Below are 25,908 nucleotides of genomic sequence, written 5' to 3' on the forward strand. Positions count from 1 at the left end.
GCATACCATTCTGCCAGACATGGCTGAGATTCTTTTGTTACTCTTACTATTTTTCCTGGTCCTTGAGTGTCCTCTGATTATCAGGAGTGGTGGAAAATTGTTTGTCCCCCTCCCCTCTGTCAAGTGTATTATTAAAATCATATTTTCAATAAAATTCCTTTAATCTTCATTTCACCTTGGTTTGACAACCTCGCCTAGGTAACAAGGCATATTTTCAGTTGTTTATTTTGCAAAGAATAGCAGCGCAATTGTCGTAACTCCAGCGACGACTCAATCCCTAGTAATGGGATACTCTTTCAAATTGTCTACCAAAATTCTCAACAAATATTTTCCTCCAACCAAATTTTCTTCAAAAGCCTAACCATTAGTTCTACCTTGCAAAGAGCATCAGTGACATTCAAGAGAACATTTTGTGATACTCGATGGTTCATATAAGGTCCGGAAAGAAAACCTTATCAGTTGAAGGTGTTGCATACTCAATCGCTTCAGAAGAAGAAATGGACTCACCTCGATCAGCCAAAAGTCAAGGACAGCAGGTTAAGGATGACATTGATCCTCAAATGTATGTTATGTTTAAGAAAATGATGACCAAGATGCTGGCAGAGCAAGCTGAAGCCAGTGCTGAGCAGACTCAGATCAAGCAGAAGGATAGGGGTCATGCAGCCAAGAATGTGAAAATCATCAAAAAGCAGAGTCGTCATGAAGAAATGTCTGACGGGTCAGAATCAACAGATGATACTGACAAGGAATATGAAAATAAACAGGAATTCAAAAGGTTGACTCAGGGGCAGGGGTCGGCTTATAAGTCCAGAAATCAGTCCGTTGACGACCCTACTCAGTCGCAACTCAAAGATATGATGAAAATGGTTAAAGACCTGCAGGCCCGCGACAAGGACAAGAAAGTCTTCACCAGCGAAGACTTCTATGATGGTTTGGATGGGGATGACAATCTGGATAATCTCCTCAGAAAGTTTATCAAGTTTGACGGTTCTGGCGACCCCTAGGCTCATCTCGCCATGTTCTTCGCTGAATGTTCAAGATTCAAGCGAGATAATCGGGCACTTTTCCTTTGTTTCCCTCGCATCCTGGAGGGAACGGCAGCCAAATGGTATTCAGAGCATGTCAACCCGATCAAGCTGAAAGAATTTGACAAAGTGGTGAACATGTTCATCGAGTGATTCCTCTTTAATGCTGAGGCGCTTTCCACCCTCAGTCCTCTCTGCGGCCTCAAGCAGAGAGAAAATGAAAAGGACAGAGATTTTATCCATCGTTGGAGGTCAGCCTGTAATAAGATGAGAGATCCCATATCAGAGGGGCATGCTTTGTCCCTAATATTGAGTAATTTCTCGCAGCCTCTGAAAGGTCTCATCTCCACCGCACCGTCCAGAACATTTATTGAGTTAACAGAGCGAGCCGAATGACTCGAGTTGAGTATGGAGAATGGTTTCTATGAAGGCTTTACCTTCACCAAGAACAGCAACCAAAACGAGTCGAAGAAGAAGACTCATTTCACTAATTCTGTCAGCAATAATAAATGGAATCATCACAAGGGGCAGAATAAAGACTTCTGTTATGGGGCAGAAAATTCAAGCAAGAACGATCAGAAAGGGAAGTCGATCCTACAATTCAGCAAACCACTTCAGTTAGAGCAGGGACCGAAACCCCGAGAGAAAGTAAAACATGAAGGATGGAGTTATGACAAGAAGTTCACTCCATTAGACCAATCACTCAAGACTGTGCTCGAGTACATGTTGACCAAGGAGATGGTCAAATTGCCTAGGCTGGTTGATCCTTCCGCTCCTATGGGAAAATTCAAAGACTAATTCTGCAAATTTCATAGAGTAGTAGGACATAATACCGAGAATTGCTTTGTTCTGAAGAATATTGTTCAAGATCTCATTGACAAGAATCTTCTGGTAGAGGGTGCCGAAGATGAAAATATGAACATTATGAAACAACCATTTCCCCCTCATAATACAGCGGTCATCTCTAAAGGAATGCACTAAGGGCATCTGCTTGTCTTTTCATTTTCATTCTTTTCCACATTTGGGATGATACCCCATTTCATTTTCATCACTGTCATTTTGATCAATTCTATCTTTTAATAAAGTTGCAAGTTTCCTTTATCTATCTGGATGCCTTTTGTCTCTTTACTTCTCATTATCAAATCTTTGCAAAATTGTCATTACGTTGATCTCTTATTTTTCCAATTATCTTCTCAATAAAAGCAATTTGTTTTATGATGGACGATTTTCCTGAATCAATTTACTCTCCAATTTTCAGAATGTTTGCCCGATCTATCAAGAAGCTCGTCCTTAATCCAAATGTCTATTCGAAGTCAGCAGTAATTCATCAGGTCAAAATAAGAACAGAATACAGACAGACTACAAAGCAGTCAGAAGAGTCTGCAGAGTTTGATTCAGTTCTTCAAGAGTTACCAGAATTTGCATCAGTTCAGAAACAAGATGAGCCATCATCCTTAGTTTAGGATCCGGCTGAGGACATCAATATCGGATCAGAAGATGATCCTAGAATTCTCAAGATTGGCAGCGGTTTGAGTCCGGGAGAGAAAGAAAGGCTCACTAATTTTCTCAAACAGCATGAAAAAGTATCCGCATGGACTTATGAGGATATGCCAGGTTTAGATCCTAAATTGGTAGAACATTGTCTCGTTCTGAAACCTGATGTGAAACCTGTTAAGCAGAAGTTAAGAAAAATGGATCCTCGAATCGAGCAACAGGTCAAGGAAGGACTGGAGGATCTGCTTAAAGCAGGATTCATTCAAGCAATTGATTATCCGGACTGGCTGGCAATTATCGTAGCAGTTCCCAAGAAGAATGGCAAGGTTCGAATCTGCATTGACTTCAGAGATCTCAATAAAGCCACTCCAAAGGATGATTATCCGCTCCCAAATATTGATCTCCTTGTTGATAGCACGGCTGGACATGCTATGTTTTCCTTTATGGACGGATACTCCGGATATAATCAGATCAAGTTGGCCACTCGTGACCAATCCAAAACGTCCTTCACCACTCCTTGGGGCACTTTCTGTTATACGGTTATGCCTTTTGGGCTTAAGAATGCTGGAGCCACTTATCAGCGTGCTATGGCCGTCATTTTCCATGACCAGATGCATAAAATCATGGATGCATATGTCGATGATATTCTGGTGAAATCCAAAGAAGAGAAAGATCACATCGAAGCTCTTAATCAAGTCTTCAAGCGACTCATTCTTTACAAGCTAAGACTCAATCCACAAAAATGTGTTTTTGGAGTCGAATCCGGCAAGTTGTTAGGCTTCTTGGTCAGCAAGAAGGGCATAAAAATGGATTTCGCTAAGGCCAAGGCTATCTTTGGCATGCCACCCCCGACTAATCTCAAAGAATTGCGTAGCCTTCAAGGACACATGCAATCAATTCGGCGATTTATTTCTAATTTGGCCATGAGATGTGAGCCTTTCAATCATTTGCTCAGAAAAGGAGTGAGGTTCGAATGGGGACCAGAGTGTGATCATGCATAATATTTGCATTTTATTAATCATTATTTATGCATGATCCGTGTGAAAAATCGCTCTAAAAACCCATTTTTATTGTTAATTCTGAGAAATCGCATTGAATCAAATTTTATCAGAAAATCGAGTTTTCAACGCTTTCTCTACGGTTTTAGTATTTTTATTAGATTTAGATTTTCTTAATGGTACTTTAGTTAGCTTAGGTTTGTATTAGCTAATTTGTAATTTTTAATTAGTTTAGGAAGTTTTCTTTTTAGACAATAAAATAGGTTTTACTAAAGTGGGTCTTTTTGAAAATTATTGAAAACTGTTGGACTTGTGTTGAAAAAATTGCTTTAACCTAATATTATATTATAAATAGTATACTAAAGCAAAAGGGAGACATTTTTCCCTGGTTGGAGTTCACGCCTCTCTCTCTCTCTCTCTCTCTCTCTCTCTCTCTCTCTTTCTCTCTCTCTCTCTCTCAAAACCGGCTTCCTTTCTTCTTCCTCTTCTTCTTCTTCCACTTCTTTCGTTTCCTTGTCTTCTTGCTATTAACTGCTTCATCGCTGGCTACCTCATCATCTTCAACAGAAAAGTGCAGCTGCAGCCCAGGGATCAACCGTTCTTCTCTCAACCCTTCTAGCGAATCACTCGGTAACCCTATTCGTCTCTCCCATCTTTGTGGATTTGAGCTTCATCGTATGGATATTTCTTCACGTTTTGCATGAGCATTGCATAGAGTATATTTTGTATTCTTTTGGTTGTCATTACAGCTAATTAGATTAATAGTTTTCAACCTTTGCAAAAAGAAAAAAAAAAGAAAAGAAAAAGAAAAAAAATTGTAGTATCGGTTTTGACGTTAAATTGTGAGGCCGTGTAGTTGGTTCCACGTTTTGTTAATGTGGCTGTCGGTTGTTTGATTTCTGGTAGTTAGTATTATTGAGTATTGGTTAGGTTAGAGTATAGTTTCAGCATCACATAGTGTGTTGGATTAGGCATAGTATTTACTTTGTTGATTGTCATCTATTTTCTTTTTTTTGAATAGTGGTTAAAAAAATAATATTAAGTTCACATCATTTTTTTTTCTGTTTTGAATTAGCTAGTGTCAGTTGTTACCTAATACCTTTTATGCATTAGTACAATAGTCGTTCTTTCTTTGGTGCATCATTTTAGTAGTTTATTGCATTAGCTGTTTGGAATTTAAGTTTCATTAGTTGTTTATGCCTAACGTTATGTCATTTTATTTCACCAGTAGGTTATTAGCTCTTAGTTATTAGTTGTTGATTTCTGCATTATTTATTTCATTAGACGTGGGGTACTTCATTAGTAATTGTTTGTTTTGGTTATTCATTACATGGGTCATTGATTGCATTATTCCATGGTTGCATTGATTTCATTAGTTTGAGTGCATTAGGCATATGTTTTAGTTATTTATTTCATTAGTTTATGTCACGTTATTTGTTTTAGAATTTTATTTCATATGTGATTCAGCCATCTTAATTCAGGTTGCTTAGTTTAGTTGATTCAACATAGGGTGATTAATTTGTTTTAGCTTAGCCATGCTTAATTAGATTTTTCGTATTATAGTGTCGTTCACGTTCTTCTCTACATTAGAAATCATTAATTTGCTTTGAGTCTATGCTATCGGTAGTTAGATCATAGTTGTTTACTCTAGATTCACGGGTGGTGTTTATAGTTTTATTTTAGTTTCTAAGTTGTTACAACAGATTGCTAGTTAGTTATACTAATTCGTCTTGTAGTGGTTTGCTAGAGTTAGTTTAGATCTGTTTTTAGTATTTTTAATCTTAGAATTGTTTTACTTCTATTCGTACTGCTGCGTTTTGTATTGTTGTTTTGCAGGAAAGCGTTTGGACGTGCGAGAGAAGTGATCTCAAGCCTCTGAAGATTCCTCAGTCCCTCAGGAAAGGCCCCTCAGAAAAGCCAAAGTTCAAGAAAACATACATTACCTCAAGAAGGGATAGGAAGCCTCAAGCACTGAAGACTTGCTTTTCTTTTTAGATTAGGATTTTATTTCATTTAATTCAATTCATTTGGGTTTGTTCGACCCGGACTCCACCACTCGTGCGAGCCGGTTTTTATATTTTTGGTGTCTGGCTTTCACTGAATTTTCATTAAAAATATTGTTTTAAAAAGGGTTTTCATAAAATTCACACCAAATTTTGGCGCCGTTGCCGGGGAACGGCGAAATACTAGTATTCACTTTATTGCCTTGTGTTTGTTCTCGTATTTATAGGTTGTTAGTTTAATTCAGTTCTTTAATTAGGATTATTTAGTTTGCTTTTCGCATTTAGGCTTAGAACCACGTGTGTGCATACCGTAGAGACAAGCTTACTTTTCTGCACAGCTCACCCATTAGGATCCCTTTAGAAGTGACTGTGTACGATTGGTACCGTGCACATAGATTTCATTTTCGTAAATTCTCTACTGAGTGCAACTGCGTGGTGCTTGTTTATTTCTTGTTTTTAGTAATTGTTTTTGTTACTCGCTTTGTGGTTTGTGTGGTTTGGCCGCTAGCACGTTAGTGAGGTAGAAAAACCCAATTTAGGACGGTTGCTGCACCGGTCTACCCTTTGGTGCATGCACGGGCGACATTCGCGTGAACCTGAGCTTGCCGAATTTGTTGAGGATCCCGAATCTTTCTTTAGGAGAGCCCATCAATCTAGCCCCATGGTTGAAGATCAGTAGTTGATCCGTCCTCTTAGGGAGTACTTCATGCCCAACACATACACTCCTGCCTCCTGCATCACATGACCTGATGTGGGAGCGAACCATTTTGAAATCGAGGCCAGTGTCATCCAGATGTTACCCTCCTTTTATGGCTTAGCAACGAAGACCCATACCGTCATCTCGACGAATTTCTCGAGATCTGCTCTACGGTGCGGATCAACAATTTTGGAGATGACGCGTTAAGGTTGACGTTATTCCCCTTCTCCCTTAAGGATAAAGCCAAGCATTGGCTGAAGGCCCTCGATACAGTTCAAATTACCACTTGGGAACATATGCAAAGGGAGTTTTTAAAGAAATACTTCCCAATTGGTAAGACGAACCAGTATAGAAAAGCCATCACTAGCTTTTCACAGATCGAGGGAGAAATGTTTCATGAAATGTGGGAGAGGTTGAAAGATCTTCTCTGCAAGTGTCCCCACCACCAGGTGCCCCGCTGGCAACTGGTGCAATATTTTTATGATGGTCTCACTGAGAAGAACCGTCAAATGGTTGACGCTGCCTGTGGGGGCACTTTTATGCTCAAAAGTGAAGATGAAGCATGTGCCCTTTTTGAGACCTTGAGCGAGAACTCCATGCACCATGCTTCTGCTTCACGATCTGAGAGGGCCACACCTGTGCAAGATGGCGCAAAGAAGGCTAGTATATTCGAGATAGGGATGCACCTTGAGTTGCAAAACAAGGTCGACCAGCTGTCCCAGAAATTGGATCAGTTGTTGTCGGGTCCCTCTCCAGTCCTACAGGTGTGTGCGTTGTGTGCTAGCCCTGCACACCATGTTGTTGATTGCCCCGTTGCGCCACAGTACCCTGAGTTTGTCCAGGAGCAAGCTCAGATGGCGCAGAGTTTCGCTAGGCCCGCACCCAATCCATATTCCAGTACATATAACCCGGGCTGGCGGAACCATCCTAATTTTTCATGGAGAAATCCACAAGCCCAACCTTCCAACCCTTCCCAAAGCCAACCCAGGCAAGGCGGTTATGCGCCTGGATTTCAGAGAACTAGCTACCCTTCAGCTCAGCCTACTTATAATCAACCCCAGTCTTAGCAGCCTTCGTTGAGCCAGTCCTTTGAGGACAAGATGCTGCAAGCCTTCTCGAATATCAAGGCAAATCTGAGCTCCCATACACATTCTATTGCGAAGCTTGAGACGCAAATGGGACAACTCGCCGAGGCGCTTAGCAGGCGGAGTGAGGGGGCTTTACCTAGCCAACCGGTGGTGAACCCTAGGGGTAAGGAGCCGATGCATGGCCTGCACATGACAGATGCCCATCAAGAGCAGGCTCAAGCGGTAATCACCCTTAGGAATGGGAAGCAATACCAGGCGAGGGAGGCTGCAGAAGAAAGAGAGAGAACGAGTAAGAAGCAGCCTGTCCCCACCGTCCCACCTCAGGAAAGCGAGAGGGCTCTAACATCTGAGCCTTCAAAGTCCTATATTCCCAAAGCCCCTTTTCCTGAGGCGTTAGAGAGGCCGAAGTCATTAGGCAAGCATGGAGTGAACATGCAGGAGATGCTTGAGATATTCAAGCACGTCCAGATAAACCTCCCCTTGCTTGATGCCATTCAGCAAGTCCCTGCATATGCAAAGTTCCTAAAGGAGCTTTGTACGCAGAAAAGAAAGTTGAAGTCACAAGTGCCGAAGAAGATATACTTGACTGAGCAGGTGAGTGTGGTGTTGCAACACCAAACCCCACCAAAGCTTAAGGACCCAGCGACTCCAATTATTTCGTGTGTCATAGGAGACATCACTGTCGAGCGTGCATTGCTCGACCTTGGGGCAAGTGTCAATATCTTGCCGGGTTTCTTTTATGACAAATTTGGATTAAAGGAGATGAAGCCAACACCTATGACCCTGCAGCTTGCAGATAGATCAATCAAGGTCCCGCGGGGGATTTTGGAAGATGTTCTAGTCAAGGTAGAGGACTTCTACTTCCCTGTTGACTTCATCATTTTAGATATGGAGGGAGTTAATGATATGCGACAGACCCCCATCATTCTTGGACGTCCCTTTCTGGCCACTGCCAATGCGTGCATTAATTGTCGCATAGGCGCGATGGACGTCTCATTTGGCAACAGGAAGATGAGGTTGAACATTTTTCATGCGGCGATGGGACCTACCGGCGATGAGGCTTCTTTCAAGGTCGACTTCATTCAGGACCTGGTAGAAGCAGAGCATACCTGGTTATTGAGTGATCCACCTCAAGAGGAGGTTGATGAATCACTCGAAGAAGATTGCCATGGGTCGATAGAGAGTCAGACAGGTGATCTGAGTTGGACCTGGCACTTCGAGCCGCTTCCTGAATTGGTAGAAAAGCCAGCCCGACCATCCATAGAGAGTCCGCCTGAGCTTGAGTTGAAGCCCTTATTGGCCTCACTCAAGTATGCCTTCCTAGGCAAGGATCAGACTCTCCCCGTCATTATTTCCGCAGACCTGACTGACACACAGGAGTGTCAGCTGTTACAGGTCTTGCACGAGCATAAAGAGGCGATTGGATGGTCGGTGGCAGATCTGAAGGGGATAGACCCCTCCTTTTGCATGCATCGGATTATCATGGATGAGGGGGCTAAACCCTCAAGAGAGGCGCAAAGGAGACTAAATCCCCATATGAAGGAGGTGGTAAAGAAGGAGGTAGTCAAATGGTTGGATGCTGGGATCATTTATTCCATCTCCGACAGTCAGTGGGTGAGCCCTACCCATGTTGTCCCCAAGAAGTCTGGGCTCACTGTAGAGATGAATGAAAAAGAAGAAAGTGTCCCCATGAGGACTACCACGGGATGGCGAGTATGCATAGATTATAGAAAGTTGAACAGTGCCACTAGGAAGGATCACTTCCCTCTGCCGTTCATCGACCAGATCTTGGAGAAACTCGCTGGCCAGCAATATTTTTGTTTCCTGGATGGTTATTCAGGATACAACCAGGTGGTCGTTCATCCCGAGGACCAGGAGAAGACGACGTTCACCTGTCCATATGGCACTTTTGCTTATAGGAGAATGCCGTTTGGGCTCTGCAATGCCCCGGCAACATTTCAGCGGTGCATGATGGCGATCTTCTCGCATATGATGGATGATGTCCTTGAGATTTTCATGGATGATTTTTCAGTCTATGGCTCTTCATTTGACGATTGTCTTCAAAAGTTATCTCGTGTGCTTCAGCGTTGTAGGGAGACAAATCTGGTTCTTAGTTGGGAAAAAAGTCATTTCATGGTGAGACAGGGGATTGTTCTTGGGCATATTGTGTTTGAGAAAGGAATCGAGGTTGATAAGGCCAAAGTGGAGACCATTGCTAGATTAGCTCCACCGACCTCTGTGCGGCATGTGCGATCATTTCTAGGGCACGCGGGTTTTTATAGAAGGTTCATTAAGGATTTTAGCCAGATTTCTCGACTGTTGTGCAACCTGCTATCAAAAGATCAGCCGTTTATGTTTGATGATGCCTGTCTGAAGGCATTCTTGGCCCTGAAGGAGGCTCTGACTACTGCTCCTATTCTTCGATCTTCTGAGTGGTCAGTGCCATTTGAGATTATGTGTGATGCGTCAGATTACATTGTTGGAGCGATTCTCGGTCAGAAGATTGACCGACGATCTCATGTGATTTATTATGCTAGTAGGACCCTCTCTGATGCGCAAATGCATTATACCACCACAGAGAAGGAATTACTAGCCGTAGTTTTTGCTCTTGAGAAGTTTTGCTCATATTTGTTAGGCTCCAAGGTCATCATTTACTCAGATCATGCAGCATTGCGATATTTGATGAGTAAAAAGGATGCCAAATCGCGTCTCATTCGATGGATCCTTCTGTTACAAGAATTTGATATCGAGATTCGAGATGAGAGTGGATGTGAGAATCTTGTAGCAGATCATTTATCCAGACTGACAGTGGAGACATCCACTGATCAGGGGCAGATTGATGATTCATTTCCGGATAAACAGCTCTTTCATGTCAAGCATCTGCCTTGGTTTGCGCATATAATCAACTTTTTGGTGACTGGAGAATACCCTGCGCACTGGAACCGCAATGAGAGAGATCGATTTTTCTCGCAGGTAAAGCACTATTTTTGGGATGAACCAGAGTTGTTTCGATTATGCCTAGATCAGATGATTCGAAGGTGTGTTCCTGAGGAGGAGTATGACTCCATTCTATTATTTTGTCATTCTTTGGCTTGTGGAGGCCATTTTTCTAGTCGAAAGACCGTCGCGAAGGTCCTCCAGTCAGGATTTTGGTGGCCGAAACTACATAGAGATGCCCATGATTTTTGTAGGAGGTGCTTGCGCTGTCAGCAGATGGGACGCATCGCCAAGCGTGATATGATGCCCCTCCTTCCTATTTTGATTATTGAGATTTTTGATGTGTGGGGCATTGATTTTATGGGTCCTTTCCCGCCTTCGTTCGGATTTATTTATATTCTAGTGGCGGTTGATTATGTCTCAAAATGGGTCGAGGCCGTGGCCACCCGAACCAATGATCATAAGGAGGTGCTTCGATTTATCAAGCACAACATTTTTAGTCGGTTCAGAGTCCCTAGAGCGATCATTAGTGATGGTGGTACGCACTTTCGTAATGTACAAGTAGCTTCCTTACTTAGGAAATACTCGGTACATCATCGGATTGCCACACCGTACCACCCACAGACTAGTGGCCAAGTTGAGGTCTCCAATAGGGAGATCAAGCGGATTCTTGAAAAAACAGTCCGGCCAGACCGCAAGGATTGGTCTCAGCGCCTTGATGATGCCCTTTGGGCCTATAGGACTGCTTTCAAGACTCCGATTGGCATGTCCCCATACCGATTGGTTTTTGGGAAACTATGTCACCTTCCTGTTGAATTGGAGCATAGGGCATATTGGGCTATCAAGAAGTTCAATTTTGATATGGCCCAAGCTGGCGCTGAGAGGAAGTTGCAGTTGAGTGAGCTTGAGGAGTTGCGCAATGAAGCCTACGAGAGTGCCAAAATATACAAGGCTCGAACCAAACATTTCCATGATCAACATATTGTGAGGAAGCAGTTCGAGCCTGGTCAAAAGGTGTGGCTTTATCATTCACGTATCCATCTTTTTCCAGAGAAGATGAAGTCCAGATGGGATGGACCATTCATAGTCCATAGAGTTTTTCCACATGGAGCGGTAGATCTTTTGGACCCTCGAACGGGTAGCATTTTCAAAGTTAATGGGCAGCGACTAAAGCACTACATTTCTGATATGGTGGTGCAGCAAGACATTGAGGCTATTAACCTCGTGGATGCATGAGGGGGAGCACAGGTTTGTATGTTGTATTGTTAGTAGGATCTAGTAAATATCATAGATGGTTTTTCGTTATTTTGCTTTGCTTTCTTATATCTCATGAGTATATTGTTAGATCAGGTATTCATTCTTGTGCATTCATAGGACATGCATCCATATGTCAGGTGACTTCTACTCTTTTCTTCCGATTATCTTGTTTTCATATGCAGTCCCTTAGTTTCATATAAGCATGGGGGAGGGTGTAGTTTGCACACCCAATTTTTTCATGTCTTTGTACTTGCATTTTTATGTCAACTTATAGAAATTAGGCTTTTAGGGAATGAGTTTGAACTTATATGACTGCTTTGCAACATCTAACATTTTTAGAGAATTTTTAAGCCCCACGAAAAACTTTTTCTAACACGAATCTAGAAAACCATGGCTATTTATGTGGATTTCAAAGAAATGATTATAGATGCATGTTAGAGTTTATTTTGAATCACAAGTATGGATATGCACAGTTTTATTTTTTTGAAAAACTAAGCAAATGAACAATATTGCATTTAAGAGCTCAAAAAGTGAAACGAGCATACGTTTAGTTGTTTGATATCTTCGTACTCCCTAATAGCTGGGCTTAGACACAAGTTGAAGTGTTTGAGTCCATGTTGAAAAGGATAACGAAGGAAGTCAATTCTTTGTCTACGTTGATATATGTGGCCTATTTTGTTCGAGCAAGTACAGCCTGAGGGGTGTTTACACCTGGTGCCCTAAAGCCATCTGGTTTGGGAGCCACCGGCCCGAAAGCTCGTTACATGGACTTTATAGAGAGCCTAATAGATATTGACATTGCACATGACAGAGAAGTAGACTATACGTAAACTATAGAAAATTGAAGGTCTAGTGACTCGAGCAATTAAGTCTGAGGGATACTTTGTATCTGATGCCCTAAGGTCGTCTGGCCTGGGAGTCACTAACCCAAAGCTCGTTACACGGGTCACAAAAACTGGAAATTGGGTATAGTGTTTAGAAAAAAAAATTGATTGAAAAATGTGGAAAATTGAAAATCAAGAAAGAGAAAAGAGCGTAAAAGAGAAAAGTTCATTGCTTAAAAGCAAATATTGAGAAAACCTGTGCAGAACACATATGAGTGAGGATAAGTAAATAATGATATGTATGTATTTGAATTTCTAAGGATGAAACATAAATGATTATGCTATTTAAAAAAGTGAAAGAAAATATTTTATTCTGTGGTGGCAAGTAGAAGACTCTAATCCTGTTTTGATGATGCAATGGCATGAAATATTTGTGGAAATGAACTCCTTAACTGCCTAATGCTTTGTGTTTTAAAATGCTTATGCATACTTGACACAGATGTTTGTGGGTAGCATCACTGCAAACCCTCACGAGACCTTACTCGTCCACTGGGGTAACTCAGGGGTTGAAAGGGCTTGTTGCATATGCTAAATGCAACCGTGATTCCTACGAAAGTGAGTTAGGTTTTTATTGTGTCTAGTTTAGTATTTTTGCTTTTGCTTCAGTTTGCTTGAGGACTAGCAAACGATAAGCATGGGGGTATTTGATCATGCATAATATTTGCATTTTATTAATCATTATTTATGCATGATCCGTGTGAAAAATCGCTCTAAAAACCCATTTTTATTGTTAATTCTGAGAAATCGCATTGAATCAAATTTTATCAGAAAATCGAGTTTTCAACGCTTTCTCTACGGTTTTAGTATTTTTATTAGATTTAGATTTTCTTAATGGTAGTTTAGTTAGCTTAGGTTTGTATTAGCTAATTTGTAATTTTTAATTAGTTTAGGAAGTTTTCTTTTTAGACAATAAAATAGGTTTTACTAAAGTGGGTCTTTTTGAAAATTATTGAAAATTGTTGGACTTGTGTTGAAAAAATTGCTTTAACCTAATATTATATTATAAATAGTATACTAAAGCAAAAGGGAGACATTTTTCCCTGGTTGGAGTTCACGCCTCTCTCTCTCTCTCTCTCTCTCTCTCTCTCTCTCTCTCTCTCAAAACCGGCTTCCTTTCTTCTTCCTCTTCTTCTTCTTCCACTTCTTTCGTTTCCTCGTCTTCTTGCTATTAACTGCTTCATCGCTGGCTACCTCATCATCTTCAACAGAAAAGTGCAGCTGCAGCCCAGGGATCAACCGTTCTTCTCTCAACCCTTCTAGCGAATCACTCGGTAACCCTATTCGTCTCTCCCATCTTTGTGGATTTGAGCTTCATCGTATGGATATTTCTTCACGTTTTGCATGAGCATTGCATAGAGTATATTTTGTATTCTTTTGGTTGTCATTACAGCTAATTAGATTAATAGTTTTCAACCTTTGCAAAAAGAAAAAAAAAAGAAAAGAAAAAGAAAAAAAATTGTAGTATCGGTTTTGACGTTAAATTGTGAGGCCGTGTAGTTGGTTCCACGTTTTGTTAATGTGGTTGTCGGTTGTTTGATTTCTGGTAGTTAGTATTATTGAGTATTGGTTAGGTTAGAGTATAGTTTCAGCATCACATAGTGTGTTGGATTAGGCATAGTATTTACTTTGTTGATTGTCATCTATTTTCTTTTTTTTGAATAGTGGTTAAAAAAATAATATTAAGTTCACATCATTTTTTTTTCTGTTTTGAATTAGCTAGTGTCATTTGTTACCTAATACCTTTTATGCATTAGTACAGTAGTCGTTCTTTCTTTGGTGCATCATTTTAGTAGTTTATTGCATTAGCTGTTTGGAATTTAAGTTTCATTAGTTGTTTATGCCTAACGTTATGTCATTTTATTTCACCAGTAGGTTATTAGCTCTTAGTTATTAGTTGTTGATTTCTGCATTATTTATTTCATTAGCCGTGGGGTACTTCATTAGTAATTGTTTGTTTTGGTTATTCATTACATGGGTCATTGATTGCATTATTCCATGGTTGCATTGATTTCATTAGTTTGAGTGCATTAGGCATATGTTTTAGTTATTTATTTCATTAGTTTATGTCACGTTATTTGTTTTAGAATTTTATTTCATATGTGATTCAGCCATCTTAATTCAGGTTGCTTAGTTTAGTTGATTCAACATAGGGTGATTAATTTGTTTTAGCTTAGCCATGCTTAATTAGATTTTTCGTATTATAGTGTCGTTCACGTTCTTCTCTACATTAGAAATCATTAATTTGCTTTGAGTCTATGTTATCGGTAGTTAGATCATAGTTGTTTACTCTAGATTCACGGGTTGTGTTTATAGTTTTATTTTAGTTTCTAAGTTGTTACAACAGATTGCTAGTTAGTTATACTAATTCATCTTGTAGTGGTTTGCTAGAGTTAGTTTAGATCTGTTTTTAGTATTTTTAATCTTAGAATTGTTTTACTTGTATTCGTACTGCTGCGTTTTGTATTATTGTTTTGCAGGAAAGCGTTTGGACGTGCGAGAGAAGTGATCTCAAGCCTCTGAAGATTCCTCAGTCCCTCAGGAAAGGCCCCTCAGAAAAGCCAAAGTTCAAGAAAACATACATTACCTCAAGAAGGGATAGGAAGCCTCAAGCACTGAAGACTTGCTTTTCTTTTTAGATTAGGATTTATTTCATTTAATTCAATTCATTTGGGTTTGTAATAAGGCACCTTAATTATTTGTTTAAGCACTCTGCGTAGGATAGTACACTTTAGATAGTCATTCATTTATTTAATTCTTTTTCTTTATTTTGGCAATAAAGAGTAGTGTAGTTGTGTGTTTGAATAAGAGTATTTCACGTTCCCTGAGTTCGACCCGGACTCCACCACTCGTGCGAGCCGGTTTTTATATTTTTGGTGTCTGGCTTTCACTGAATTTTCATTAAAAATATTGTTTTAAAAAGGGTTTTCATAAAATTCACACCAGAGTGTCAACAGTCGTTTGAACGCATCAAGAAATATCTTCTTAATCCTCCTGTTTTAAAGCCGCCAGAATTAGGGAAGCCCCTATTGCTATATATTTCAGTTAATCAGGTTGCTTGCGGCAGATTCTTGGCTCAATACGAAGAAGGTAGTCTAATAGAGCATGCCATTTACTATGTGAGCAAAACCTTCATTGATTATGAGAAGAAATACTCTCAAATAGAGAAGACATGTCTAGCTCTCGTTTGGATGTGTCAAAAATTAAGACACTATCTGCTGGCGTCTGAAGTCAAGATTCTATTCAAATTAAATCCTCTCAAGTACATTCTAGAGCAACCATTCCTCAGTGAACGGATTGCCAAATGGCAAGTTCTGTTAATGCAGTATGATCTGGAGTATGTCTCCCAACAATCTATCAAAGGCCAAGCAATTGCAGATCAATTGGCAGATTTTTCTCTGGCAGAGGATGTTAAAGCCGAAGACGATTTCCCCGATGAGAGGATTTGCAATGTTCTACAAACTCCAATTTCGAATTTATTCTTCGACGGTTCCAAGAATATGGCAGGCATAGGGATCGAGATCTTGCTGATCACACCAGAGAAGGAGATGTTTCCCTTTTCTCTCAAACTGGATTTTCAGTGCACGCATAATATGGCCGAGTATGAAGCTTTGATACAAGGTCTGAAAATTCTACAGGACTTCAATGTAAAAAGAGTGCATGCTTATGGCGACTCTTTGCTCGTCGTCAATCAAGTCCTAGCCGAATGTCAAGTGAAGGATCAAAAATTATTTCCTTATCAAAAGATCGTCTCAGCTCTCGTCGACAAATTCGAAGAATTCCAACTTTTCCATATCAAAAGAGACTTCAATCAAGTTGCAGACAGTTTAGCTAATCTGGGATCCATCATGTCTTTCAAGAGCGGAGAATCTTGTCGTTCCTTTGAAATTGGTAGACTTGATCAACCTGCTTTCGTCCCAGTAGAGCAGATAAACCAGGCTGAGCAAAAGAAGAAGCCCTGGTATCACGACATCAAGAATTTCATTAAAACTAGCGAATTTCCTCCAGAGTTCTCAAAGAAGGAGCAGCGAGCAATTCAGCGCATGTCTGCTTGATATTTTATTCTTGCCGACGTCCTTTATCGTCATGGATTCAGTTCTGAATATTCCAGATGTTTGGACGAAGATGAAGCCAAAGAAGTTGTGCAAGAAGCACATGAAGGTATTTGCGGTGGTCATGTTGGCTATCAAACTCTTGTCAAACAAATCATCCGAGCAAGATATTACTGGAGGACCATGCAACAAGATTGCTATCGTTTTATGAAGAAGTGTGTTCAATGTCAGATGCATGCACCTTTCATTCATGCGCCAGCGACATACTTGCAATCTGTCGTCTCGCCATGGCCTTTTTCCATGTGGGCTTTTGATGTTGTAGGCCCCATTACTCCATCTGCCTCAAATGGTCACAAATACTTTCTTGTCGCAATAGAGTATTTCACTAAATGGGTAGAAGCAGTCACTCTACGCACAGTAGAGGGTCGACACGTGGTTTCTTTCATTCACAAGAATATCCTTTGCCGTTTCGGCATACCGCATGATATTGTGTCAGACAATGGCAGTCATTTCAAGAATGAGAGAATGAGAACATTCTGCTCAAAGTTCTGAATTCATCATCATTTCTCCGCTCCTTATTATCCTCAAGGGAATGGTCAGACAGAAGCCACAAACAAGATTCTGATTCGAATTCTGGAGCGAACTTTGGAAACAGGCCGTGACTGGCACGAAAAGATTCATGATGCATTATGGGCATACAGAACCACTATTCGAACTCCAACTAATGCTACTCCGTCAGAACTTGTCTACGGAACTGAAGTAGTACTGCCTCTACATGTTCAGAAACCTGCTCTGAAATTTGCATCACTTCTAGAATTACCTCTTAATGAATATCAGCAACAGCGGCTAGTACAACTTGATTTGCTAGATGAGAAAAGGCTCAGAGCAGCAGAACACCCTCAATTGTATCGTCAAAGGATAGCCAGACAATATGCAAAATCTGTCATTGAAAGAAAAATTCGAGTCAATAATCTAGTGCTCAAATCAACGACTTATCTCAAACACCGCCCGGGTGGAAAGTGGTCACCAAATTGGGAAGGTCCCTATGTTGTCAAAGAGGCATTACCTCGTAACTCATATCGGCTCATCAATGCCGATGGAGTGGAATTACCAGATCCTATCAATGCTCGACATTTGAAAAAATTCTATACTTAATCATGTCCTATTCTTTGTAATTCCTCAAATTTTTATCAATAATGATCAAATTCTCCTCTCCCAGTTATACTGGGGCATTTTGAAATTTCGTCTTTATCTACCCTGTATGCAAGCAGGATAAACAAATCTCTCATTATTGCACATACGTGTATTCATTTATATCATTTTTGCATTAGCATACATCTGCATTCATTTGTATCGAATTTCATTGGCATGAATTTGCATCAAGTTCATTTCCCATTCAAGATAAGGGAAAATCCTGTGACCCCGATGATTATTCTTGTTATAATTCCCCAAGTATTTTGAGAGCGTCGGTTTCTTCCAAAAATTCAAATTTCAATTTAAAAACAAGGTATGTTTTCAAAATCCAATACCTATATTGGTACATTTTCAAACCCGGTATACATACTGGTATTCTTTTAAGATTGAGCACTCGTGTTAGTGTCTCACTGGTTGGTCGTGTCAGTCGACCTCTTGGGATCAGCCTTCGTGCTGATCGCTCATCAAAATTCCACTTTTCAATTTTCAATTTCCAAGTTTCGAATTCCAAATTTCCAATTTCGACCTTCGAGTCAATCAATTTTCAAATTTCAAATTTCAAACTTCAAGTTTTAAATTTCCAATTTCGACCTTTAGGTCAATCAATTCTCAATTCCAAATTTCAAACTTCAAATTCCAAATTTCCAATTTCGATTTTCGGGTCAATCAAATTTCCAATTTCGACTTTTGAGTCAATCAATTTCCAATTTTTAAATTCCCAATTACCAAATTTCAAATTTCCAAATTTCCAATTTCAAATTTTCAATTTCAAATTTCAAAAATCAAATTTCCAATTTCCAAATTCGACCCTTTTGGGTCGCCAAATATCCAATTTCAATCATTTTCTCTTGCGAGAGACCCTTTTTATAGGGAGAGTTCGAGGGAGCTCGTTCTTTTCGCATGCTATCCAATTCGTTCACTTAGCCCCTTTTTAGGGAGAGTTTGAAGGGACTCGTGTCTTTGTGAACCGTTTGCAAAACAAAATTCTAATTTCATACAAGGAACCCTTAGTTCAGGGAGAGCTTCGACGGAAGTTCGCTTTCCTTGTGACCATAATTTCAGACTAGGCCATTTCATCGTGAAGGACCCTCTTTTCAGGGAGAGTGTGATGAACTCGTTCCTTCATGACCAATTCACTGACCTCACCAATACCGGCCCCCTTTCCATAAGAGAAGCCTAATGTTAAGAAGTTTTGACGAAAGCTTAATTTCTCTTCGAAAGTTCATTTTGCAAACACCTCCTCTTCAGGGAAGAGAGGAGTAATTTCTAATTCCAATTTCTAAATCGTCTCCTTTGAGGAAAGGAGAAGAGAATTTCTGCCATGGATGTGTTGCGTTGTGCCTCAAATGCTCGCTTTCACAAGGGATTTCAAGAAAATTTTGCCAATTTGTCATCAAATATTTGTTGATTTCAAAAATCTTTATTGCACAAAATTATTACCTCAGAATACCCTCAGTATTACTTCCGAAAGGACAAAGCTTTCACGAAAAAGGATTCAAAGTTCAAAATCTTTCTATTGGCCAACCAAAAGGATGAAGAATAAATCTGCGATATGGCCAGCAAAGAAAATGCAATGTTGTTGCAAAGCCATAAGTGATTGATATTGATCGCAGTCAATGGCACATTTTTAAAGACCATTCTTGAAAAATAAAGCAATTGAAATATCCTGGGTGATACAGAAAAATCCATACAATCTCCATATCTCCTCAATCACCTAAGATGCAATTAAATATCTGCAAAAGGGATCTCTCAACTATCGTCAAGATGAAGGTGAATTAGGTGAGTAGACCCCTGGGGCCAAAGAAGATTTGAAACATCTCCAAGATGAAGGAGTTTGTGACGGATCCTTCTAGGGAAAGTCCAAAGCATTGTCGATATGAAGGCATATGCGATGAGCCTCTCGACAAACCCTAAAGGATATTTAATTTCTGCTATCATCAAGAGATTTCCATCCAAAGAGCCTATAACTGTCAATATAATCCCTGAGAGAAAAGAAGGATCAAAACATTTCTGAGATGGAGTTTGTGACGTACCCTTCCAAAAAAAAGAGAGAGAAAAGTCAGGACATCTCCAAAATGAAGGATGATGTAATTCCTAAAAAATCCAAGAGAGCTTCAATTCTGTTAAAAAGAGAGTGCAGAAAGATCATCATGAGAAAAGAATCCCAGGATATCAGACTGCCGAATCTATTAAGAATCTTCTTTAATTTTGTGAAATTCTTTTATCAATGTTCTTTCACCAATAGCTGATGATGCATGAAATGCACATCATGTAAAAAAGTTTTTCATGCATTTTGTATCAAGTTTAAGGTTTTAAACCCATGTTTAGATGTGTTTTGATAGTAAGGGGCTATGGTTCGAATTTCAGAAAAATCGGAGTTAAAATGAGAGAGTTATGGCTATTTCAGTGTTTGGGCACAGATTTCGAGGTGGATCGGATCCATATCCGACCCAATTAGGTTAATTGGACCTTGGATCAACTCTTTAAAAGTCTAAAACCCAACCCACACACCTATCCAGATCCATTTCAAAAAGTTTTTCTGAAAACCCCCCAAAAAGAGGCGCCTAGAAAATATTTTTTTTATAACATTGTTTTTGCAAATTCCAAAAAGTATAAATATACTTTTTAGAGAAGCCCTAGGCATCTTTGGCTGTGTTTGGACGCCCCCTACAGTGACTCTACAGCAGCAGCTCCTTCCTCTCCATCTTCCCCACGTGTTGGCCATTGAAGACCGATCTATGCTTGATTATCAAGCATATTTTCAAGCTTTCTTTGGTTTCTTTTCATTTCTTTCTTATTCCTTGTTGTCTTTTCACCATTTTTCTGTATTTTTGCAGGTGTAGCAGAGGTGGAGACCATTAACCTTGGGCGGAAGTGCGCAACACACCACCAAGGTGAGCCGGCCCTACCTCCATCCGGCTTTCTACACCCTCCGATTGCGAATCGGCTCACATTCCATCATCGGTGGATCTCCAACGTGTAGCAGCTGCAATAGGTGCCGTTTTTGGTGAAGTACAGCATCCTTGAACTGTAGAGGACGTCCATCTCCAGCCACGGTCCGCTCTTCTTCATCCCCCCGGTCGTCGGATCTTCCAAAAGGTAGGTCTTCTTCTTTCTTCTCTTCTAGATAAAACCGATTTGTGTGTGTGGATTGTGTTTTGTTATTTTCTGTATGTTTCTTAGTTTTCTTTTTGTTTCAACCTTAGAGTAGCATTCGTGCATAGACCAGCACGTTAGATTAGGTTTATGTGTTTGGTTGATTCGTTGGAATCGAGTTTTTATTGCTTTTTCATCCTTTTTATAAAAATCGGCTAGATCTTCATCTAGCCGATTCTTCAAGTTTGTCATAATTGTTCTTGGTGTTGTTTTACAGAAAATCCAATAAAGAAAGTGTTTATTTTGATTCATCTTAGTCGGTTTTGTGTGTGGGTTGCATTTGATTTTAATTGAAAATAAAAATTCAAAAATCGGCTAGACTTATTCTAGCCGATTCTTGATTTTTTAACAAAAATATTTTTCTGTTTTGATATTTTTGTTTTGTCCAGCATGTGTCTTGTATTGTGTTGCTGAAAATCTCATTAGGAAATGTCATTTTAGTTTATTCTAAGTCGTGGGTTGTGTTGGTGTTTCGTTTTGATTTTATTTTTTTTGAAAAAGAAAAAAATCGGCTAGAGATATTCTAGCCGATCTTTGTATCTTGGTTAAATGTTTGTGTTGATGTGGATACACCGTGGAGTTTGCTGTGTTTTTGTATGTTAACAGTAGTACAAATTGGTGTTTGTCATTTCATTGTTTTAGGATTGGTTTAATTAATTGTATTAATCATTTTTCGTTTTTGTGTTTTGAGTCTATAGTAGAAAATTACAAAAATCAAGTTTTTGTTTTCTCTCATGTTTTTAATTCCAGCATAGTGTTGTTCTTGTTAGCTTTTGTGTAATTATGAGTCATTTGAATTATTTTCTAAGTTAGTTTTATCAAAATAGTGATTATTTCGTTTATTGTTTTTTGCTAGTTTACAAATTTTATTTTTTTATTTTCGTGTGGTTCTTCTTCTTCCCCTAGGTGGGGCGGCAGCCATTAGAGCTCTCCTTGAGCTCTTGGTTGATTTTTAGAAAGTCTTAATGGTCATTAGTTGAGTTAGGAAAGTGTCTAGGTTCAATGTATTAGGTCTTTCTTTTCTAGCCGTTTTTAGAGGTTAATTAAGTAGGTTTTGAGAATTAGGTTAGCATTAAACTCTTAGAAAATTGTTTTTCTCTTTAATTCCTTTTATTCCCTAGGTAGATTTACTACTTTTTAGAAAGTGTAGCCATTTTTAGAGTTGACAATTTTTGAGAGGAGAAGCAATTAATGCATTGAAATGTGGAAAGTTTTTGGAAAAAGATAAGTTTCAAAAATCGTGTGGACTATTTAAAGAAAGATTTAATTCTTGAGTGCCTATTAATAGGGAGTTACAAATTGAGATTTGAAAAGCCAATTTGAAAATCAATTAAATTTCCAAAGTAGGTGTATGAATTCAAGAAAGAAGTAATTGCCCTAAATTCTTGGTTGGAAAGCTAAAATCGTGTGATTATCTAGGTTGGACGATTTGGCTTCTCAAAAAGAAATTAATTGCAATTAAAGGCTTTCCCTCACCTTGGTTTTGGAAATAGCATTACTCCTTGTTTCCCAAGGGGATTTAAAGGCTCTTTAAGGTTGTAACTCCCCATTAAAAAGGATGATTTTTGGACTTCTCCATTTCCAAAATTATCTTTGATTTTTTATTGGGTGCCTATCCTTCTAACCGACCCCAGTCAACCTAGTCCAAGACCTAGACCTAACCCAAACCGAGCCTAGGTCGAACCAAACCTAGTTCAACCCACTTGAGCCTAGTCAAGTCAACCTTAGTTTTAGTCAACCGAGTTTACCTTATCCTATTCGAACCTAGTTGACTAAGTCAAACTTAAACCGAGTTCAACCTAGTCTTAATAAGCCTAAGTCCAAGACCTAGACCTAGCCCTAGTCAAGACTAAGTCAAACCCTAACCTAGTCTAAGTCAAAGTTAAGACCAACCCGAGGTCGAGTCAACCTTAACCAAACCCAACCCAACCTTAGCTAAGGTCAAACCGAGTCCACCTAAGTCAACCGAACCTAGTTGACTAATGCAACTCAAAACCGAACCCAATTAGTGAGTCAACCTTAGCTCGAGCCTATCTCTTTCAACCTAGTCAAAATCGAGCCTACCTAATCCCACCCGAGTGCATCCAAACCCAATCTGAACCTACTCAAGCCAAAACCGATCATAGTCGAGTCAATCGAGTGAACCCTAACCTTAACCTTCGTTCTTTAGTGAAGTAAGTTCATTTAGTATTATTTCTTTTGATTTCTATATTAATTAGTTTATTTATCTAATTTAGTTTTAGTGTAGAAGTGTGTATACGTATAGCGTATTTGTTTAGTATGTGTGAAATGTGTTTTGTTGTGGTTTGAATGATAGTTAGATATTAGTTAACTTAGTAGTTAGATTGTATTTTATTATTTAGCATAGTTGCATTTCCATTGTTAGTTAACGTAGTTCTAGTCATAAATTGCTTGTCGTGTTTTGTTCGTCGTGCATTTAGTGTATTCATAATTATCATCTGCATATACACTGTTATACAGTGTCATTTAGATTGCATTAGGTGTAGATTGCGTTTGATAGTGTTTACATAGGTTCATAAAGCGAATAGTGCACTCAAATAAGAACCAGTTTTTTGCCCTGTTGCAACAGAATTATTTTCTGTGCAAAAATTCTGTGTTTTCCAAATGTTTTTATTCTATTCACTTTATTGATGTGTTATTTAACTGCAGACCAAATTTCAGCTCATTCGGAGTTGATTTGGTCTGATTTTTAAGCGTTTTGCGAAAACCGCTTTTTCTGGATTTTAAATTACAGGACTGGCGATATCCTGATTTTTCCCAGATGTGAAACGCTTATATCTGGAGTTCCAGATACTGTTTTTCAATTCTGTAAAAACTGTTGTTTTGTTCAATCTGTCAGTTGCAGAACAGAATAAATTTCGGGAAAATCGGACCTCGTTTGCCTTGTCAAACAGTGGTTTTCCAATAACCTGTCAGAATGCTATTTTACACTAGTTAGGGGCAGTTTCGTAATTTTCTTAGTTTCGGCATTTTAGATTTGTTTTCAGTAGTTTCTGCATTTTAGGAGTTGCATCATCATCATACAGCATTAGTAGAGTTAAATTGGTTAATGTTAGCATTAATTTAGTATTTGATTTAATGTTTGCTTGATAAATAGTATTTGTTTTACAATTTTCGTAAAATTAGAAATAGTTTTAGTTATTGTTTTCATTATTAGAATAGAAAACTAACTTTGTATTTTTCTGCATTTTTAGGTTGAAAAACATATTTAGTGTCCAGGGGTATTGTCCAAGTGAGAAGATTCTCTAAGTGGCAAAAAGACGGAAATACCCTTGGCGTGGAGCAGAAGACTGATTGCTTGTTTACTTTTCTTTTAGTGTTTAATTGTAGTTGTATTACTTTGTAATTGTAGGTTGACATTTGTCATTAATAAATTGAATTTTATAGAAATAGTGTGTTTAATTCCTGTTCCCTGTGGATTCGACCCGTACTTACCACTTGGTGGAAAGTCGGTTTTTAAAATTTTTGGTTGACGATTTTCCAAAGTTTTATTGCAAATAAGTGTTTTTAAAAAAAAAGAGCATCTCAAAATATCAACCAAATTTTGGCGCCGTTGCCGGGGAACGGCGAATTAATTACTTTATTTCTTAGAGTTTGATTTATTAATTTGTGTTAGTTAGTTAATTAGTCGTTTTATTTTTAGTTAGTAGGATTAGTAAGTGAATATAGGATTAACATAGTTAGTAAATATAGGATTCACGTTCTGTTCTTTCTAGGATTCACTTAAAATTCATTCTGCAAGGAGCGATTAGACAGGTGGGTTTTAGAAAAACATAGTTTGTGATTTCCTGTATTTATTTGTTTTAGCATTTTAGAATAGTTTACTTTGTTACTTAATCATTTAGTATAGAATTCTGACATAGCTATATAGCATATCTGTTTGTTTTTAGTTACTGTTATTTGTTTATTTACATTTTAGTATTTGTGTTAGTTTATATTTCTTAGAGTTAGGTCGTTCGCTTACATCTGGTCTTAGTACCAGTGTATGCAGGGTCGACGAGGTCTAGGAACCCCATTACACCCATTTGTTGACAACCTAGAGAGAATTTTACATTCTCATCGAAGTTCGGCAACAATGGCTGACATGGATCCTCCACCTCCACCCCCAGTTCTTTCACGCCCTCTGCGGGAATACTTCATTCCCACAGACTATGTTCAGGCATCCTGCATTCGGAGACCCGATGTAGGAGCGCCACATTATGAGATTAAGGCCAGCATTATTCAAATGCTTCCATCCTTTTATGGCCTTAGTCATGAGGATCCCTACCGACACTTAGATGAATTCCTCGAAATCTGTTCTACTGTTAAGATACAGAATTTCGATGATGATGCGTTGAGGTTGACTCTATTCTCCTTTTCATTGAAGGACAAAGCCAAGTATTGGCTAAAGTCCTTAGATTCTGTAGAAATAGAGTCCTGGGATCAGTTGCAACAGGAGTTTCTTCGGAAATACTTTCCCATTGGTCGCACGAACCAATATCGTAGAGCCATCACTAGCTTTTCAGAGCTAGATGGTGAGCGCTTTCATGAGACCTGGGAGAGAATGAAGGATCTCCTCAGGAAATGTCCCCATCATCAGGTGCCGAAATGGCAACTGGTGCAGAGCTTTTATGATGAATTGTCTGACAAGAATCGTCAGATGATCGACTCTTCATGCAGAGGGACATTCATGTTGAAGAGCGAGGACGAAGCATGGAGGCTATTTGATACATTGGCCGAGAATTCACTCCACCATGCTTCGAGCTCTCAATCTGATAGAGCCACACCCAGCATTCAGAAGAAAGCTGGTGTTCTTGAAGTTGGTCCATCTACTGCACTACAGTGCAAGGTAGACATGATTGCTCAGAAGCTGGACCAGCTTCTCTCAGGACCATCCACTACACAGCAGGTGTGTACTCTTTGTGCCAGTCTGGCACACGAGATCACTGAGTGCCCTTCGGCAACTCAGTACCCTGAATTTGTTCAAGAACAAGTTCAGGCAGCTCAGGGTTACGTCAGACCGCCGAATAACCCATTTTCATCGACATACAATCCGGGTTGGCGTAACCATCCCAATTTTTCATGGAAGAATCCACAGTCTTCCATGCAGATGCCTACATCCTCTC

The 25,908-nt window shown here is 39.3% G+C and overlaps 2 non-coding genes across 2 annotated transcripts; both read right to left on the reverse strand.

Annotated features, from left to right (window-relative positions):
* Positions 1-6,562: 6,562 nt before the first annotated feature.
* Positions 6,563-6,668, reverse strand: LOC149830085 (small nucleolar RNA R71). Its single transcript, XR_016433978.1, has one exon. It is a non-coding gene; the product is annotated as a small nucleolar RNA R71 (small nucleolar RNA).
* An 18,613-nt stretch (positions 6,669-25,281) lies between these two features.
* On the reverse strand, positions 25,282-25,384 carry LOC149830086 (small nucleolar RNA R71). Its single transcript, XR_016433994.1, has one exon. It is a non-coding gene; the product is annotated as a small nucleolar RNA R71 (small nucleolar RNA).
* Positions 25,385-25,908: the final 524 nt, after the last annotated feature.

This window comes from Nuphar pumila, chromosome 8 (genome assembly GCF_984573655.1).
Source record: "Nuphar pumila chromosome 8, dmNupPumi1.hap1.1, whole genome shotgun sequence".
In the NCBI taxonomy this organism is placed as follows: domain Eukaryota; kingdom Viridiplantae; phylum Streptophyta; class Magnoliopsida; order Nymphaeales; family Nymphaeaceae; genus Nuphar; species Nuphar pumila.